This window comes from Gorilla gorilla, chromosome 9 (assembly GCF_029281585.2).
Source record: "Gorilla gorilla gorilla isolate KB3781 chromosome 9, NHGRI_mGorGor1-v2.1_pri, whole genome shotgun sequence".
Taxonomy (NCBI): Eukaryota; Metazoa; Chordata; class Mammalia; order Primates; family Hominidae; genus Gorilla; species Gorilla gorilla.
Genome location: NC_073233.2, coordinates 61956344 through 61963500, shown reverse-complemented (window position 1 = coordinate 61963500; position 7157 = coordinate 61956344). Strand labels below are relative to the sequence as shown.

Genomic DNA, 7157 nt, shown 5'->3' with positions numbered 1-7157 from the left:
TCCAGCATTGTCCTGATCCCCTTGTAAATTTCACTGTGGAACAGCACTCTAATAATGCATGAGCATTTGTATATAAGATGAGATTTACAAAGATAAGCCCAGCACAGGAGGTCAAATAAGATTACCTCAAAGTATAGATTCATAAATAAAACACATGGATAAGTATAATATTGTTAGATGAAGAGAAATAAAATATTTCCAGGTTACCATTGAGTCTTTTTACTCGAAGTTTTTTCATGAAGCCCAAGATACCTACTTTCTTCCATTGATTTTAATTTCATTTAGACAACTCTGTCATCTATTATTTTACTTTGTGACATTCAGAAATAACTTAAAAGCAGAGAATATATTCTATGCCATACATCATGGGTAATGATTTTCCAAAAATGATTAAAAAAGGAACCAATACACATGGTTTTAGTGTTTTCACCATATTTAATAGAACACTATAAATGAGTTTTGATGACATTAGAATGTAACTAAAGACATTAAATATAACTTATTTGTCCTGTTTGATGAGGTGCAAAAAAGAGGGCTTTCTGGAATAAACAGGTTCTCAGAGCATATAGACACATTTCTGACTTTTCTCTGGTCAGAAGTGACTACAGCAAAAGATAGGCCAGACAGGAGGTGAGAAGGAGCAATTAGGGATGGTGTATATCAGGGAAATTTGATCAACATCAACAAAGCTCATGGTCCTACCTTCACAATCCAGAAATAATCCCACTCTGCTGGTAGGTCTTGGAACATATTGCACCACAAGTGGGGAGGTGGTAAAGAGACTGCAGTGAGTGTCCTCCTTAACACATCCAAGAAGAAAGATTCCCTCCTCTCCATATGTTTTGTCATTCTGTCTCTTCTCTTTCCAATAATTGTTACAGACACCAAAAGCCCAATTCCAAGGGTCCCCCACGTGAACCTCCCAATAATATTTGCCAGATGTGAAAGCCTGAGTCCCCCATAGAAGGAAACATTCAGATTTTGCAGTGATATGGGGATCATCTTGAGGGTCACATCCAACATTCATGCTTCTCAAATCTCCATGCAGGAAGATATGGCTATTGGCTCTTGCATGCTGCAGAGTAATACCAACTGCAAAAATAATTTTTAAAAAGTATAGATACATGTAATTAATAGAAATAAGAATTCTTGAGGGAAAAGTTGTCCTACCAAGAATTTGCTTTACCAAGAAATTTGAAGTTACAAGGACAGGAGAATTTTGATTACAACATTTAAGAAAGTATAAGGATGATTAATATTCTCTATAGGAAAAACTAAACCCTAAAAACAGACATCGAAAATTTATTGAAAACTTAAAAACTGAGAGTTGAATATAAGACCAGCCTGTTTTAATCCAATCTCCAATGTAAAAGTGAAATATTATATGCCCTGAATGCCCTTTAGCTATCAAGGTCATTATTATTAAAATATTTCTTGTTCTTAAATACTAGTGATATAATTTTGGCAAGAATGGGAAGATTTTAGCTTACTCAAGCACTGCTCTAGATAACTGGATAAAAGTCCATATGTTCAAATTATAAGTGGTAACTTAAGGCAGATTTTTGCAAAATCTTTCACTAGTCATTCTGCAGACATCCCTGCTAGCTCTAGACTGAAACTGAATTTTAGATTTTACACGTATCTCTTCATGTTGTAACTAAACTGAAATTATCATTTCTGTTTTTACTTCCTATTTACAAAATATTTTCTTCTTTCTTTTTATTTTACATTACGTCAATAATATATATTTATTGTAAGAAAATATAAATACTCCAACAAACTGCAGTGAACTCTATTCCCCAATGAAATGTTTTTAACAATTCAAATGAAATACAGTAAAGCAATATAAAATTTTTATGTAACCTTGGATTATTACGCTTCCTTCTGAGCATTGTTCCATTTATTCAATTTTTTATTTATTATGTCATTCCATTTACCCAATATATAACTCTATATATGTGAGCCCAGAATATATTTGGTTTTCACTATGTTTTACTCTTCGTGTTATAAATTGGACTATGAATAGAAACACAGATATAAAAGGGTTGCATCATCATATGGCTCACTTCCTGCTGAAATGAAATAAAGATTTGATGAAGGGTAAAATATTACCCCCATGATTCTAACAAGAAGTAATACACTGTGGGAATTCTGCCAATGGGCTGACACTCACCTCTGAATCCCTTGAGCCTGTCCATCAGTCCAGTGATGGGCCCTGCACTGAACTCTGGATTCACAGGCTCAGACACTTGCAGCAGCAGGGACTCATACCTGCAAGGAGAAAGATAGAGTTACCACATCTACAGCCAAAAAAATACATAAAAATCACCACCTTTATTTAAAAGACATTTCATGAGAATCCCTTTAACCCACACATTTGCTAATTCCAAAATTATCATTTTCTTTTTCAAATTCATTCTTATTCACAGTTCCTGATTTTCAAGCACGATGGAAAAGTCTCTCTGACTGAGAATTCATTTGGACCTTTCTTCGTATTGCTCCAAATTAGTAAGGATCTTTAGTCTTAAGACTAGGAGAATATTCAAAAGTGAAATTCTGGGTTCCAGACCTCACGAGAAATTCCTGAAATCACTATCTGGAAAAGTGGGGTTATTTTTAAGACTGCTGCATCTGTTGCTTCCTTCTCAAGGCCAGGGTGTTGAAACGTGCTCCAGGCACAGAGATATGCCTTTTGTAGTTGAGGTTCTCTGGAGACCTACGCAGCTCAAACATTCCAAATAGTTTGTTTCATCTATTTTTCAGAATTATATACTTAAATATAAACTAGAAATCATCAACACTTTTCACTGCTAAAATACTTTCCCCTTTTCTCTCTGGCTTCCCCTGGTTGACTTTGTAGCCATGTAGCAAATGTAGTATTTTCTGTTTCAAATATGAAGCCTTTTCAGCAATAAAAAGGAAATTAGAACTAGAGATGTTCACTTCCTTTATTTTCTTTCATTTATTTATTTTTTGTTCTCTTTCTTTTCTATTTAATTATTTATTTATTTGTTTATTTATTTATTTATTTATTTTTGGTTTTGCAGAACTTTCATTGAACTGAACTGCTTAATAAAATCACTGAGTATGGCAACAAAATAGATGACTAAATGGGGTGGGGGATGAAGAAAGTATGACCAGCACAAGGTAGTATCAATACCTGAATCAATTATACCTTCAATATCAAAGTTCCTGCTTGATATTTGTGGAAACTGAAAGAATCTGCTAAAATCTTGGTATGTACTCAACTTTGTAATATGTCTCCAAAAGACTGTAAAAAAAAAAAAAATAGAAAGGCTTAGTGCTTTCCACAAGATGCATCTTCAACTAAGTTCATTGTGCGATATGGAGATAGTTTCTGAAGATATTATTTTCCTACAATGTTCCCTCCTGGAAAGCATTTTCTGTTTCTTTTCTCATGACAATCCCAGTCTATCATATGTCATGAATTAATGTCCTGATAAAGTCTAAGTCTTGAAGACATTCTCTTTACAAGTGAAGGGAGAGGAGGCCCACAGAGTCCATGTTCTGCTGTAACCATAAAGAAGCTACTCAGTCATCTACCCTAAGCCCTGTTACCAAAATGAGTGGACCCCAAAATATTAGTGTGATCCTAGATTCCCCAACTTCTCCATCATGCCATGTCTCCAAATTAGCCTAAATGCCAATGAATCACTTCTCATTTTATCCACTTTCAAAAATCCTAAATATATCACTGACTTTTGATGGGAAATATTTCTTGGGGCTGTCTGTTGCCTTGGCCATTCCACAAAGATTTGTTGCTGGTGGATAAAGTAGGAGGGACCTTCGGTCTGGTAGAATCACTAGGAGAGGCTATACCCTCCCTACCAAGTAGCATTAGTTATCGAATCGTGTTTTTGGAAACAAATCATGGAAGTAAAGGGGGAGACGGATTTCAGGAGAGAGGAAAAACACCCATGCAAGTGAATCTTCAGCATCATGATACCCCATGGTCAGTCCATACCTGGAGTAGCTCCACATCTGCTTTATGGCACATTTGCTTCAGATCCTCATACATTCCTCTTAAAAGCTCCCTGGAATGTTCCATTCTGGCTTTGCTTTCATTGAGTTGCTGAAAAATGTCCTCGCCCTCCTTTCGCAGCCTCTCCAAGTGATGTTGCTCTTCTTCACAGAGAAATCTTCTGATATTCAGCTCTGATTGCTTCTATCCTTAAACTCACATAATCCTGCGGTGACAATTAGTCAAAATAGAAATGTTTTATCCATCTTCTCTTGAATTTCACTGATTCCTCTTAGCATTCTGAACACCCAATATTTTAATCCTCAATCTTGTCAATTCTCAGATTCCACAAAATTTTATTCCTTTCCTTTTATTTCTGTACTAATATCAACATAGTTGTTTCTGCCCGGTTACATTTACTTGATTAATGATAAAATGTTTTCTAAGATAGTTATATAAAAATGGATTTCTCTCTTCCACACCACATTTATAGAAAGAAAACACAGTTCTTGCTTAAGAATCAAGCTATCGAGTTATATTGACTAGGTAAGAAACCATTATTTCTATTTTGGATAATTGGGGCAAGTTATGTAAAACCATTATATCACAAATGATGACATTACCCAGACTAGCATTGTCAACTCAATGCATTTCACCCAGCATAACATATTCTAATAAGGTTTCATTTATTCTCTTCCAAACTCACCCTAATCGGCAACATGGACTTCTCTGTGGTTCCTCAAACCCTGAAATAAATGCAAATTAAATATTACTGCACATGCTGTTTTCTATACCTAGAATTATTTTCATATATATATATATTTCTCATATATTTACTCATATATATATTTCTCAAATATAGGTATGTATGGATATATGAGGAATATATTCATGTATCTATGTGTGTGTATATATATATTCCTCATATATATTCATATATATAAATACCAACACCCAGATACACATATATATTCATATATTTATGAGGAAGAGGAAGGCAAACAGGAGGATATACATATTTCCTACTGATCAAGATTTTGTTTCAGTGTGAATTTTTCCATGAGCCTTTTTTCTGACCACCCTATTTAAAATTCAAACCCTCATCCCCAGTCCCTGGCCTCTGTGCTCCTTTTCTACTTTCCTGCTTGATTATTCTCCAAAGACACTACTACACTCTAACACATCATGTACTTCACGTATCTGCATGGTGACCATTTGCTTTTCTCATTTCCATGGAAAGATTTGTGTGTTTTCTTTCTTCTTTACTCCTTAATTTTCTAAGTTGATATTTTACATAGACTAGGTACTCATAAAATATCTTTCAATGAATTAATATTAGACTAAATTAATGAATTAATATTAGATATCATACCCTCAATATAAACATCCACAAAGAGAAAATCATTTCTAGAATTCTTCTCAAGTCCTTAGAGTTCTCATTATATTAAATACTAGTTCCCATATTTCTCACATATTTCTGTCTTCATCAAGACACAAGTCTACATTTCTCGCCACTTTTCCCATTATGTGTTATGACTTATTCAATATTAATTAGTTCTGATATTTAATTTCATGCTTTCCCTAAGTTTGCACTCTTGCTCCTTCTGCCTGAAATTTAGCTCACATTTCAATATACTTGCCCACCAGGATTCAAATTCATACTGACTCAGCCTTAGAAGGGTCACCTGAAATTTCCATGACTGACAACTCTTGTGTCCAGAATTTATCCAGGCAGCCTATTGGAAACAGTGTGAAATGGCCAAGTTTGTTGTATTTGTTGGGGTATTGCTATAGGTGTGTAAGGAAACAGATGAGCATGCTTGGGTAACATCTGTGGTCTTATTAGAAATCCTACCAAAGAGTCACACTAACTTATATAAAGAATTAGGGTGTTTTTTCTCAAGTGTTTTTTCCTTGTTTATTGAATTCCAGAAACATTATGGGTTGAGATCAAGTTCCTATTTTAAGAGTCACCCATTTGTTCACTATAAGTTCCCGGAGAAGGTAGAGTAATATGGTACTAACCTTCTAGCATCTGATTCTGCTTGTTTCCATGTTCAGGTTTCCGTGATTTTCACAAGCTTTTTCCCATAAAGACTGCATTTTTTTTAATGAGCTCCTCCTGCAAAAGAGCCATGAATTGAAGCACAAGTGAAGACAATAAAGTATCATTCACACTCTGATATACGAAGGACCCAAAATGAGAGACAAATTAGCCCACAGAAAAGAGAGTTTGCTTTGTTTCTCCTCATGTTTGTCAAATCTGAGAGGTGTGAAGTCAAGGAAGCTTATAACAGACATGCTTAAGGGGACACAGAGATGGTATCATCCAATCTGCAAGGAAACAGACTTACAAGATTTTCATGTGTCCTGTATAGAAATACGTCTTCAGAGCCATCACTTACCTGGTGTTCCTCAGCAGCCCACTCAATGGGACAGTGTCTGTGATTCCGGTGCTCCTGAGAGTTGGAGAACAGCAAACAGAGCAAGCTCTTGTCCACTTCACAGAACATCTTCTTTGTCTCTCTGTGTGTCCCACATATTTGCTCCTCAGAGCTAAAGAATTTCCCGATGCTGGCTTTTCTGGCAGTGGAAGCCAGGTTCTTCAAACAAATGTTAGTTTCGAGGATTCCCTGCCATGTTATCTTCTTGCATATAGAGCACTGAGGAAAAACCGTGATGTCTTGCCAGTTGAGGTAGAAACAGGGCCAGCAAAAGCTGTGCCCACGCTCTATGGTGACGGGGTCTATGAATTAGTTGATGCAGATGGGACAGGTGATTTCCCTCTGGAAGACTTGCAAGATTCCAGAATTCATATTTCTGAAGAAGAAAGAGCAGCATGTCATTTTGGGGTCTGGGTTGGTGAAAACCTGTGAACATGTGGCGATATGTGATGGCTATATTTTCTTCTTGACAGTGCTCATTAAAGCGGAACAAACTATTTCCTCTGTAACAAAAATGAAAAATTCACACACAAAGAGAGTCTTTAGGCTTTATAGCAGACACTGCTGACTAGATGACTCACAACCTCTTCTACTCCTAGTTCCTGCCCATAACATAATGCAAATCTGTTCAAAAACCTATTCCCTGGATGTCGATATGAAACTCGGGTTTTAATCTTAAGCGGTCTAGAATAAAACATGCTTGTCCCTATTTCTCTTTCAAATAACTACTG

The 7157-nt window shown here is 35.8% G+C and overlaps 1 pseudogene; it reads right to left on the bottom strand.

Moving 5' to 3' along the window:
- Positions 1-592: 592 nt before the first annotated feature.
- LOC109023089 (tripartite motif-containing protein 51-like) lies at positions 593-6798 on the bottom strand (annotated as a pseudogene).
- Positions 6799-7157: the final 359 nt, after the last annotated feature.